Below are 14,158 nucleotides of genomic sequence, written 5' to 3' on the forward strand. Positions count from 1 at the left end.
CTTCCTCTTCCTTTCCTTGTTTTATAATCAGCAGGACGTTTTTGGGGCCCTTTGTTATGATTTCTGCAGGTTCTGGAGGGTCACTTGGGGATTCAACCCACACCTCAGCACAGAGGTTTTTATCTGCTGCACCACAGCTTCCATTTCTTTGCTCTGTCAGAAGGTCTGGGGCAGACTCCTTCTTTACCAAACCTCCATTCACTGGACCTTTGACAAGTTGGGCCATTCTGTCTCCAATTTGTATGAATGAATCAGATTATTTTTCAGTTATCAGCATAATTTTTATTTCTCCTTGGTAATCTGCAGCAATCACTCCCCCTAAAACCTGATCAATTTGCCATATCTGTCCTGGTAGCTTTCCTCTCCCCAACTGATCTTTGACTGTTTGTGGGACAGATTGCTCTTGTGCGTGCTGCACAGTTTTTATCAAATCTAGGGGAATGTGCATCTCTCTCATCTCTGCCCACCTGTAAGTGGCTTTTTCTCCCAGCTGTTCACATTTCTGGTGCACCCACTAAGTCAGAATTCTGGATGTACACTTCAGACTCTGAATTTTTCTCTTTAACATCTGCAAGGGAATTGAACCAGTTAGGTACAAGCCATGTGGAAAACCAAACGGCAAAACCATTGGCAGTGAACCAAGAGTCAGTGTAAAAATGACACATCTCAAGCAGCTCTTGCTTTAAAGTCTGACACACATTGTACAACGCTGTTCCTTCTCCTGTGCTAGCAAACAACTTTTCAGTCAATGAATTGTAATCATTAGTCAAACAAACTTGCTTTTTATCCTCAGGGGACACAAATTCAAATGGTGCACTCAATTTCACTGGTGACTCTTTTACCTGTGGTACCCCCTGCACCCTCTCTACATCCTGAAAAGGGGCTTCTGACACCTGTTCATGTAGGGCTGCAGTGACTCTAGCCCTGTCTTGCAGGGGCACTCTTTTCGTCCCCTGTTCCCGATTTACATGTAAATCAGTGTTTCCCTCTTGCACTGCGCAGAAACCTAAAGTCTGCATTATTTCATTTGCCAAATTAAAAGCGCGCAGCTGCTTATATTTTTTCCTAGTGACTTTATACCAAAGTGTTAAGATTTCACTCAGATGAGGGCTATACTGTTTCGAAAAATCAAACAAGCTAAGGAAACTCGGTGTCTCTTGCTTAGTGCAAACAGTAAGAAACTCTAAAATCTTTCGTTTTACTTGTGCATCTGCCATGTAATTAATTTTTCTTTGCAGAAGCGGTCCGTCAATAAGCTCTGTTCTCCGTGTTATCAGTTAAGGAATGCGCTTCAACTGCCAAAAAGCCCGGCACACACAGAGGCTCAGACTGGCTCACAGCTGTCTTAACCCCCTCATTACTGGAATGGGAAAAGCCAGATTCTTCTAAAACAGCAGTTTTATAGATTTCAGCATTATCTTGCATTAATGTGTTCTGGCTAATTTGCTCTTGTAAATTCTTATTTTCATGTTCTAACTGCCTACGTCTCTCCTGCATTTTTCTGTAAGCAGATAAAAGTATCCAAACCCTTCTGTCAAGAACAAAAGGAACATCATTGCCTTCAAAAGGCACATTTTCTAAATATGCTTTATCACAGCAAGAAAACATGTTTCTCACAGCACCATCCGGCAGTTTAACTTCACATGGATTTTCAAACATGGTCTGCCGTGCTTCTGTAATTCTCTAAACAACAAAAAACAATTACACTTTTAAACTGTGCACTAAGAAATCTATAATTTGACTCCCAAAACTGACGACTAAGCCATAATGTTCTGCTTTCCCACTTATCTCCTATCGGAGCTTACAGAACCTCTCTGGAATGCACTTCTGAGTTTGAAGAAGACCTTTATTGTTGTTAATTCTTCCCCATCTACAAGTTCCTGAGAGACGAAATTAGTAGATTTCAAGCACAAGTTTAAAAGTAGTTGCAGCAATGAAAGCAAAATATATCACAGTACTTCTCAGTTGCAATGTACACAGCAAATATATATAACATAACTGCAAAGCAAAGCATAAAAGTAAAATTCATCACCGTATGGGCAAGGCGGAAGGGCCTAAAGCTTCATCTTCCTGGGGTCTGCAAGTTGATGACTCCAGTCAACTGCGAGAAAGAGATTTTCTACCCAAACGGGAGACTGGCAACTGACGTCTAGCTCCAGCCTGAAGTCAAGCAGATTCAAATCTAACTCTCTGTAGCCCAGAGTCATCCTTAAAAGCAAACTCAGTGTGAGAGCCGAACAACCTTGGAGAGTGGCCAGTTCTCCTGAGCAAATCCGCTCTCAGACTGGATTGCAAGGTAAACACAAAATCTACGTGCTCTTATCAGCTAAGGTCTGGTGTGTGGAAAACAGCTTGGTCCATCTTGTGGAAAAACACAGCTTGGAAAAACACAGACATCTGTAATGTCTCAACTGCAATGTCTAACCCCACGTTAAAGCCAATAGGCAGCTAACCTAAATATCAAATGTAATGTCTAATGTCATGTCAAAGCCAATAGGCAGCTAAACTGAATACAGAATGTAATGTCTAATGCCATGTCAAAGCCAATAGGCAGCTGAACTAAATACAGAATGTAATGGCTAATGCCATGTCAAAGCCAATAGGCAGCTGAACTGAATACAAAATGTAATGGCTAATGCCATGTCAAAGCCAATAGGCAGCTGAACTGAATACAAAATGTAATGGCTAATGCCATGTCAAAGCCAATAGGCAGCTGAACTAAATAGAGAATGTAATAGCTAATGCCATGTCAAAGCCAATAGGGAGCTGAGCTGAATACAAAATGTAATGGCTAATGCCATGTCAAAGCCAATAGGCGGCTAAACTGAACAAAACATATAGGTGGTCATTACAACCCTGGCTGACGGTGTTAAAGCAGCGGTAATCCCGCAAACAGGCCGGCAAAAAAAAAAAAGGGAACTATGACCCTGGCGGAAACTGCCAACAAAGACAGCCACTCTAACACTCCGACCGCCACAGCGGTACAGACAAGCAGCGCGGCGGTCACCGCCAACAGACAGGCGGAAGACAATGTACCGCCCATAGTATCACAACCCGCCAATCCGCCACCTTTTCCGGGGCGGATTCACCGTGGATAAAAACACGGCGGAAACAGCTTTTGCAATGGGAAAACGCTCACCTTAACACATCCCACGAGGAACGAGGACACCATGGAGCTGGAACTCCAAATACTCCCTGCACTTGTCTTTCTGCTCCTCTACGACCACCATCTACGTAGGCGCCGAAGACAACGGTGAGTACTGCACCTATGACATGGGGGAGGGGCGGAGGCAAAAGTTAGGTGGACACCCACGAAACACCCCCACCCCCACCCTCGCATATTACAACATACACACCAATGCATCCACAAAAATCACAGTAACAACCCACAATCCCACCGGAAGAATGCAAAGACAAAGCGAAATCCGTTCAAACATTGTAATGTTGCAATATACATGTTTTGCAAAAATATACAGATATATACGAAAATCAGGCAGAAATATATACATTACCAGAAGTAGTGCAGATATGTACATATCAATGTCCGTGCATCACTGTAGGAAAGTACCATCTTGCCTGGCATGTTACCCCCATTTTTCACTGTATATATGTTGTTTTAGTTGTATGCGTCACTGGGACCCTGGTAACCCAGGGCCCCAGTGCTCATAAGTGTGCCTGAATGTGTTACCTGTGTAGTGACTAACTGTCTCACTGAGGCTCTGCTAATCAGAACCTCAGTGGTTATGCTCTCTCATTTCTTTCCAAATTGTCACTAACAGGCTAGTGACCATTTTTACCAATTTACATTGGCTTACTGGAACACCCTTATAATTCCCTAGTATATGGTACTGAGGTACCCAGGGTATCGGGGTTCCAGGAGATCCCTATGGGCTGCAGCATTTCTTTTGCCACCCATAGGGAGCTCTGACAATTCTTACACAGGCCTGCCACTGCAGCCTGAGTGAAATAACGTCCACGTTATTTCACAGCCATTTTACACTGCACTTAAGTAACTTATAAGTCACCTATATGTCTAACCTTTACCTGGTAAAGGTTAGGTGCAAAGTTACTTAGTGTGAGGGCACCCTGGCACTAGCCAAGGTGCCCCCACATTGTTCAGAGCCAATTCCCTGAACTTTGTGAGTGCGGGGACACCATTACCCGCGTGCACTACATATAGGTCACTACCTATATGTAGCTTCACAATGGTAACTCCGAATATGGCCATGTAACATGTCTATGATCATGGAATTGCCCCCTCTATGTCATCCTGGCATAGTTGGCACAATCCCATGATCCCAGTGGTCTGTAGCCCAGACCCTGGTACTGCCAAACTGCCCTTCCTGGGGCTTCACTGCAGCTGCTGCTGCTGCCAACCCCTCAGACAGGCAGCTGCCCTCCTGGGGTCCAGCCAGGCCTGGCCCAGGATGGCAGAACAAAGAACTTCCTCTGAGAGAGGGTGTGACACCCTCTCCCTTTGGAAAATGGTGTGAAGGCAGGGGAGGAGTAGCCTCCCCCAGCCTCTGGAAATGCTTTGTTGGGCACAGATGTGCCCAATTCTGCATAAGCCAGTCTACACCGGTTCAGGGACCCCTTAGCCCCTGGTCTGGCGCGAAACTGGACAAAGGAAAGGGGAGTGACCACTCCCCTGACCTGCACCTCCCCTGGGAGGTGTCCAGAGCTCCTCCAGTGTGCTCCAGACCTCTGCCATCTTGGAAACAGAGGTGCAGCTGGCACACTGGACTGCTCTGAGTGGCCAGTGCCACCAGGTGACGTCAGAGACTCCTGCTGATAGGCTCCTTCAGGTGTTAGTAGCCTATCCTCTCTCCTAGGTAGCCAAACCCTCTTTTCTGGCTATTTAGGGTCTCTGTCTCTGGGGAAACTTTAGATAACGAATGCATGAGCTCAGCCGAGTTCCTCTGCATCTCTCTCTTCACCTTCTGATAAGGAATCGACTGCTGACCGCGCTGGAAGCCTGCAAACCTGCAACATAGTAGCAAAGACGACTACTGCAACTCTGTAACGCTGATCCTGCCGCCTTCTCGACTGTTTTCCTGCTTGTGCATGCTGTGGGGGTAGCCTGCCTCCTCTCTGCACCAGAAGCTCCGAAGAAATCTCCCGTGGGTCGACGGAATCTTCCCCCTGCAACCGCAGGCACCAAAAAGCTGCATCACCGGTCCCTTGGGTCTCCTCTCAGCCCGACGAGCGAGGTCCCTCGAATCCAGCGACTCTGTCCAAGTGACCCCCACAGTCCAGTGACTCTTCAGCCCAAGTTTGGTGGAGGTAAGTCCTTGCCTCACCTCGCTGGGCTGCATTGCTGGGAACCGCGACTTTGCAGCTACTCCGGCCCCTGTGCACTTCCGGCGGAAATCCTTTGTGCACAGCCAAGCCTGGGTCCACGGCACTCTAACCTGCATTGCACGACTTTCTAAGTTGGTCTCCGGCGACGTGGGACTCCTTTGTGCAGCTTCGGCGAGCACCGTTTCACGCATCCTCGTAGTGCCTGTTTCTGGCACTTCTCTGGGTGCTACCTGCTTCAGTGAGGGCTCTTTGTCTTGCTCAACGTCCCCTCTCTCTTCAGGTCCAATTTGCGACCTCCTGGTCCCTCCTGGGCCCCAGCAGCGTCCAAAAACGCCAAACGCACGATTTGCGACTAGCAAGGCTTGTTGGCGTTCTTCCGGCGGGAAAACACTTCTGCACGAGTTTCCAAGGCGAGAGGGATCCGTCCACCAAAGGGGAAGTCTCTAGCCCTTTTCGTTCCTGCAGAAACCTCAGCTTCTTCTGTCCAGTCGAAGCTTCTTTGCACCCGCAGCTGGCATTTCCTGGGCATCTGCCCATCTCCGACTTGCTTGTGACTTTTGGACTTGGTCCCCTTGTTCCACAGGTACCCTAGATTGGAAATCCACAGTTTTTGCATTGCTGGTTTGTGTCTTTCCTGCATTATTCCTCTAACACGACTACTTTGTCCTTAGGGGAACTTTAGTGCACTTTGCACTCACTTTTCAGGGCCTTGGGGAGGGTTATTTTGCTAACTCTCACTATTTTCTAATAGTCCCAGCGACCCTCTACAAGGTCACATTGGTTTGGGGTCCATTCGTGGGTCGCATTCCACTTTTGGAGTATATGGTTTGTGTTGCCCCTATCCCTATGTTTCCCCATTGCATCCTATTGTAACTATACATTGTTTGCACTGTTTTCTAAGACTATACTGCATATTTTTGCTATTGTGTATATATATCTTGTGTATATTTGCTATCCTCTCACTGAGGGTACACTCTAAGATACTTTGGCATATTGTCATAAAAATAAAGTACCTTTATTTTTAGTATAACTGTGTATTGTGTTTTCTTATGATATTGTGCATATGACACTAAGTGGTACTGTAGTAGCTTCACACGTCTCCTAGTTCAGCCTAAGCTGCTCTGCTAAGCTACCATTATCTATCAGCCTAAGCTGCTAGACACCCTATACACTAATAAGGGATAACTGGGCCTGGTGCAAGGTGCAAGTACCCCTTGGTACTCACTACAAGCCAGTCCAGCCTCCTACATTGGTTGTGCAGCGGTGGGATAAGTGCTTGAGACTACTTACCACTCTTGTCATTGTACTTTTCATAAGAGAAAAATATACAAAACAAGGTCAGTGTATATACACATAGCCAAAAAGTTTAGCATTTCCTCTTTTCACTCTTTTCTAAGTGCTGAAAAGTACTTCTAAACTTTCAAAAAGTTCTTAAAAGTTTAAAAAGTTTTTTTCTGTCTTTCCAAAAAAGTTCTGAAAACTTTTTTCTCTTTTTCTATCACTTTAACTCTCTCTAAAAAATGTCTGGCACAGGCCAAAGTGTTGATCTGTCCAAACTTGCATATGACAACCTTAGCTGGAAAAGAGCAAGGAGTCTCTGTATAGAGAGAGGTTTGAGTGTAGGGAAAAATCCTTCCTTGGAACTGTTACTTAACATGCTTAGAGAACAGGATAAGGCCATAGGTGCCCCATCTGTTGAAAAAGTACCTAATAGTTCCCAATCTGATTCAGGGACTCCCCCAGGAAAAGATTCAGGAAAGAAACTTCCTAGCCTGCCCATTACTAGACAATCTAGCATAGATGGTAATGATGATGAGCCACACCAAAAAAATAGTGTTGTCTCACATCATAGCAAAAGCATTTATTCTCACCATACTGGTAGTAATGTTTCTGTAAACCAAGCTGTTAGGGTGGCTTCTGTAAGGGACAGGTCTCCTTCTGTTCATTCCCATCATAGCTCTGTTTCTAGAAATGTCCCTCCCACCAACCCTGATGACAGAATGTTAGAGAGGGAACTCAATAAGTTGAGGGTGGAACAAACCAGACTGAAGCTTAAAAAGCAACAGCTGGATTTGGATAGACAGTCTTTTGAATTAGAGAAGGAAAGACAGAAGTTGGGTTTAGATACCCATGGTGGCAGCAGCAGTATTCCCCATAGTCATCCTGCAAAAGAGCATGATTCCAGGAATCTGCACAAGATAGTTCCCCCTTATAAGGAGGGGGATGACATTAACAAGTGGTTTGCTGCACTTGAGAGGGCCTGTGTTGTACAGGATGTCCCTCAAAGGCAGTCGGCTGCTATCCTATGGCTATCATTTAGTGGAAAAGGTAGGGATAGGCTCCTTACTGTGAAAGAAAATGATGCTAATAATTTCCAAGTTCTTAAGAATGCACTCCTGGATGGTTATGGCTTAACCACTGAACAGTACAGGATAAAGTTCAGAGAGACCAAAAAGGAGTCTTCACAAGACTGGGTTGATTTCATTGACCAGGCAGTGAAGGCCTTGGAGGGGTGGTTACATGGCAGTAAAGTTACTGATTATGACAGCCTGTATAACTTGATCCTGAGAGAGCATATTCTTAATAATTGTGTGTCTGATTTGCTGCACCAGTACTTGGTGGACTCTGATCTGACCTCTCCCCAAGAATTGGGAAAGAAGGCAGACAAATGGGTCAGAACAAGAGTGAACAGAAAAGTTCATACAGGGGGTGACAAAGATGGCAACAAAAAGAAGGATGGTAAGTCTTCTGACAAGGGTGGGGACAAATCTAAAAATAAGTCTTCATCAGGCCCACAAAAACACTCTGGTGGGGGTGGTGGGTCCAAATCCTCCTTTAATCAGAACAAGGAAAAGAAACCATGGTGCTATTTATGTAAAATAAAAGGCCATTGGACAACAGATCCCAGTTGTCCAAAGAAAGGCACCACAGCTCCTACCACTACAACCCCTACTGCTACACCTAGTGTCCCTACTAATAGCATTGGTGGTGGGAGCAAACCTACTAATAGCCAATCCAAGGGAGTAGCTGGGCTCACTTTTGGTAACTTAGTTGGGGTTGGTCTGATTAGGGAGACCACAGAGGCTACTTTAGTCTCTGAAGGGGCTATTGATTTAGCCACTTTGGTTGCTTTCCCCCATAACTTGGAGAAGTACAAGCAACTAACCCTAATAAATGGTGTTGAGGTCCAGGCCTACAGGGACACAGGTGCCAGTGTCACAATGGTGATTGAGAAACTGGTGCACCCTGAACAACACATACTTGGACACCAGTACCAAGTAACCGATGCTCACAACATAACACAAAGCCACCCCATGGCTGTTGTAAATCTCAACTGGGGGGGGGGGTAACTGGTCCAAAGAAAGTTGTGGTAGCTTCAGATTTACCTGTAGACTGTCTATTAGGGAATGATTTGGAGACATCAGCTTGGTCAGATGTGGAGTTGGAGGCCCATGCAGCAATGCTGGGCATCCCAGGGCATATTTTTGCTTTGACAAGGGCTCAGGCCAAAAAGCAAAAAGGACAGGGAAGCTTGGATCCTGGAACAATGGACCAAGTGCTCCCTAAAGCTAGGGCTAGTAGAAGCAAACCACTTCCTACTATCCCTCCCTCTACAGTGGATTCTAATTCTGAGGAAGAAGAATTCCCTCCCTGTGCAGAACCTACACCAGAGGAGCTGGAAGCAGACACTGCTGAGCTTTTGGGTGAAGGGGGGCCTGCCAGAGAGGAGCTGAGTGTGGCACAGCAAACCTGTCCCACATTAGAGGGTCTCAGACAGCAAGCTGTCAAACAGGCTAATGGGGATGTCAGTGACTCTCACAGAGTTTACTGGGAGGACAACCTCTTGTACACTGAGCATAGGGATCCTAAACCTGGAGCTGCCAGGAGATTAGTGATTCCTCAGGAGTACAGAAAGTTCCTCCTAACACTGGCACATGACATTCCCTTAGCTGGGCATCTAGGACAAATGAAAACTTGGGACAGACTTGTTCCCCTGTTTCATTGGCCTAGGATGTCTGAGGACACAAAGGAATTTTGTAAGTCCTGTGAAACCTGTCAAGCCAGTGGCAAGACAGGTGGCACCCCAAAGGCACCCCTTATCCCACTGCCTGTGGTTGGGGTTCCCTTTGAAAGGGTAGGGGTTGACATAGTTGGCCCCCTTGACCCCCTTGGTGGTAGTGGACCATGCCACAAGATATCCTGAAGCTATTCCTTTAAGGACCACTACAGCTCCTGCAGTGGCAAAGGCACTCCTGGGAATATTTTCCAGGGTGGGCTTCCCAAAGGAAGTAGTATCAGACAGAGGAAGCAATTTCATGTCTGCATACTTAAAGGCCATGTGGAAGGAGTGTGGTGTAACGTACAAGTTCACAACACCCTATCATCCACAAACAAATGGACTGGTGGAGAGATTTAATAAAACTCTCAAAGGCATGATTATGGGTCTCCCTGAAAAACTCCGCAGGAGATGGGATATCCTTCTACCATGCCTCCTTTTTGCCTACAGGGAGGTACCCCAGAAAGGAGTGGGCTTCAGCCCCTTTGAACTTCTTTTTGGACACCCTGTTAGGGGTCCACTCACACTTGTAAAGGAGGGTTGGGAACAACCTCTAAAAGCTCCTAAGCAGGATATTGTGGATTATGTACTTGGCCTCAGATCAAGGATGGCTGAGTACATGAAAAAGGCCAGTAAAAACCTTCAGGCCAGCCAAGAGCTCCAGAAGCAATGGCATGATCAGAAGGCTGTTTTGGTTCAGTACCAACCAGGGCAGAAAGTGTGGGTCTTGGAGCCTGTGGCCCCAAGAGCACTCCAAGATAAATGGAGTGGACCCCACACAATTGTTGAAAAGAAGGGTGAAGTCACCTACTTGGTTGACTTAGGCACTGCCAGGAGTCCCCTTAGGGTGCTCCATGTCAACCGCCTGAAACCCTACTATGACAGGGCTGATCTCACCCTGCTCATGGCAACTGATGAGGGACAGGAAGAAGACAGTGATCCTCTACCTGATCTCTTCTCTTCCACAGAACAAGATGCTCTTGTGGAAGGTGTAGTTTTGGCTGATTGTCTTACTGCTGAGCAGAAAGATAATTGCATAAATCTCCTAGGACAATTTTCAGAACTCTTCTCTACTGTGCCAGGCACCACTTCTTGGTGTGAGCACACTATAGATACTGGAGACAGTTTACCTGTCAAAAGTAAGATCTATAGGCAGCCTGACCATGTCAGGGACTGCATAAAGCAAGAAGTTCAGAAAATGTTGGAACTAGGAGTGGTTGAGCACTCTGACAGTCCATGGGCTTCTCCTGTGGTACTGGTACCAAAACCCAATTCTAAAGATGGAAAGAAAGAAATGCGGTTTTGTGTAGACTATAGAGGTCTCAACTTGGTAACCAAAACTGATGCTCACCCTATACCCAGGGCAGATGAGCTTATAGATACACTGGCATCTGCCAAGTATCTAAGCACTTTTGATTTGACTGCAGGGTATTGGCAGATCAAATTATCAGAAGATGCTAAACCTAAGACTGCATTTTCTACCATTGGAGGACATTACCAGTTTACTGTAATGCCTTTTGGTTTGAAAAATGCACCTGCCACTTTTCAGAGGTTGGTGAACACAGTCCTGCAAGGGCTGGAAGCTTTCAGTGCAGCATATTTGGACGATATAGCTGTCTTTAGCTCCAGCTGGGATGATCACCTGGTCCACCTATGGAAAGTTTTGGAGGCCCTGCAAAAGGCAGGCCTCACTATCAAGGCTTCAAAGTGCCAGATAGGGCAGGGTAAGGTGGTTTATCTGGGACACCTTGTTGGTGGGGAACAGATTGCACCACTTCAGGGGAAATCCAAACTATTATTGATTGGGTTCCCCCTACCACTCAGACTCAGGTGAGAGCCTTCCTAGGCCTCACTGGGTATTACAGGAGGTTCATTAAGAACTATGGCTCCATTGCAGCCCCTCTTAATGACCTCACATCCAAGAAAATGCCTAAAAAGGTATTATGGACAGCAAACTGTCAGAAAGCTTTTGAGGAGCTGAAGCAGGCCATGTGCTCTGCACCTGTCCTGAAAAGCCCTTGTTACTCTAAAAAATTCTATGTCCAAACTGATGCATCTGAATTAGGAGTAGGGGCAGTCCTATCACAACTTAATTTTGAGGGCCAGGATCAACCTGTTGCTTTTATTAGTAGAAGGTTGACCCCTAGAGAAAAGCGTTGGTCTGCCATTGAGAGGGAGGCCTTTGCTGTGGTCTGGGCTCTGAAGAAGTTGAGGCCATACCTGTTTGGCACTCACTTCATTGTTCAGACAGACCACAAACCTCTACTTTGGCTAAAACAAATGAAAGGTGAAAATCCTAAATTGTTGAGGTGGTCCATATCCCTACAGGGAATGGACTATACAGTGGAACATAGACCTGGGAGTAGCCACTCCAATGCAGATGGACTCTCCAGATATTTCCACTTAGACAATGAAGACTCATCAGGTCATGGCTAGTCTTATTGTCCTTCGTTTGGGGGGGGGTTGTGTAGGAAAGTACCATCTTGCCTGGCATGTTACCCCCATTTTTCACTGTATATATGTTGTTTTAGTTGTATGTGTCACTGGGACCCTGGTAACCCAGGGCCCCAGTGCTCATAAGTGTGCCTGAATGTGTTACCTGTTTAGTGACTAACTGTCTCACTGAGGCTCTGCTAATCAGAACCTCAGTGGTTATGCTCTCTCATTTCTTTCCAAATTGTCACTAACAGGCTAGTGACCATTTTTACCAATTTACATTGGCTTACTGGAACACCCTTATAATTCCCTAGTATATGGTACTGAGGTACCCAGGGTATTGGGGTTCCAGGAGATCCCTATGGGCTGCAGCATTTCTTTTGCCACCCATAGGGAGCTCTGACAATTCTTACACAGGCCTGCCACTGCAGCCTGAGTGAAATAACGTCCACGTTATTTCACAGCCATTTTACACTGCACTTAAGTAACTTATAAGTCACCTATATGTCTAACCTTTACCTGGTAAAGGTTAGGTGCAAAGTTACTTAGTGTGAGGGCACCCTGGCACTAGCCAAGGTGCCCCCACATTGTTCAGAGCCAATTCCCTGAACTTTGTGAGTGCGGGGACACCATTACCCGCGTGCACTACATATAGGTCACTACCTATATGTAGCTTCACAATGGTAACTCCGAATATGGCCATGTAACATGTCTATGATCATGGAATTGCCCCCTCTATGTCATCCTGGCATAGTTGGCACAATCCCATGATCCCAGTGGTCTGTAGCCCAGACCCTGGTACTGCCAAACTGCCCTTCCTGGGGTTTCACTGCGGTCTTTGCCCTGTTCAGCGGTCTTCACCATGGCGGTCTTTGCCCTGTTCAGCGGTGCTTTGCCATGGCAGTTCTGGACTGTTCAGCTGTGCTTTGCCATGGCGGTTCTGGTACGGACATTGGTGTGTGGCATGACGTTCCCTAGACTGGGCATTGGTGTGTGGCATGACGTTCCCTCATAGCCCACCTGGGCTGTGGCAGCCGGGGCCCTCCTGGGCACTGACTCCGGCAGTGGCGGTGGTCCCCTGACCAGTGACGATACTTGGGCCCTCCTGGGCACAGACTCCGGCAATGGTCTCCTGACCAGTGACGATACTTGGGCCATCCTGGGCACAGACTCCGGCGGTGGTCTCCTGACCAGTGACGATACTTGGGCCCTCCTGGGCTATGACTCCAGCGGTGGTCTCCTGACCAGTGACGATACTTGGGCCTTCCTGGGCACTGACTCCGGCGGTGGTCTCCTGACCAGTGACGATACTTGGGCCCTCCTGGGCACTGACTCCGGCGGTGGTCTCCTGACCAGTGACGATACTTGAGCCCTCCTGGGCTATGACTCCGGCGGTGGTCTCCTGACCAGTGATGATACTTGGGCCCTCCTGGGCTATGACTCCGGCGGTGGTCTCCTGACCAGTGACGACGGTGCTGGCGGTTGGGTCTCGACCGCCGGGAATGATGCCGCCCTTCTCCGCCGTGATACTCACAACAGGCTGGGCAGACTTCCTCTGGCCCTTCCCCACCTTTGGTGGAGTCACAGCTGACTCTCCAATCCCCTTGGAACCCATGTGAGTTGTTTTCCCACCAGGAGTCTTCACACGGTCCACACTCCAATTTCAGAGCCTTTACAGGGGGTGGGCTGCCAGTGCCTTGGCTCCGGGTCACACCGCCTGCCCTGGTGGCCGATGCACTCCACATACCTTGAACAGGCACCACTGGTATTGGGGGCTTTTTGGCTGAGGCGCTACGACGGGACTGATGAATTGGAGGGGGGGGGGGTGGGGGCAAAAAGGTCAACTTTACAGAGGGACAGTTTCTGACGAACACTGGGATGGGTAGTTGGAGGGGGTCTGGGAGTGGAGGAAGAGGAGGTGGTTGTAGGAGGTGTCACTTTAGATGTTTTGGGTGCAGGTGCAGGTACAGGTACTGGAGGCTGTCGTGAGGTGGATGGATGTTGGGTGTGTGATTGCCGGCGTTTGTGTACTTTGGGAGGGGGCGTCACAGACACACTGGGAGAGGACACAGGGGACATGTAAATGGCAGTGGAGGTGGTGAGTGCAGATGAGCGGCTTGGGGTGCTGGGTGTCCTTGTGCGATTCATGGTGCCTGTAGATGTGGTGCATGCAGGTGTGTGTGTAGACAAGACTGGGAGGGAGGAGGGAGAAGAGGAGGAGGGGGACACAGTGGAGGCAGTGGATGTTGCTGTGTCTGTATGTGGGTGAGGCTTGTGTGAGTGCCTGTGGGTTGTGTGGTGCCTATGTTTGCTTGAGCTACTTGTGTGTGCTGACTTGTGTGCATGCTGGTGTGCAGGTGTGCT

The 14,158-nt window shown here is 47.6% G+C and overlaps 1 long non-coding RNA gene across 1 annotated transcript in view; it reads right to left on the minus strand.

Annotated features, from left to right (window-relative positions):
- Nucleotides 1-14,158, minus strand: part of LOC138292613 (uncharacterized) — a 155,147-nt gene that overhangs the window by 18,958 nt on the left and 122,031 nt on the right. The window lies entirely within an intron of this gene.

Source organism: Pleurodeles waltl, chromosome 4_2 (genome assembly GCF_031143425.1).
Source record: "Pleurodeles waltl isolate 20211129_DDA chromosome 4_2, aPleWal1.hap1.20221129, whole genome shotgun sequence".
Lineage (NCBI taxonomy): Eukaryota > Metazoa > Chordata > Amphibia > Caudata > Salamandridae > Pleurodeles > Pleurodeles waltl.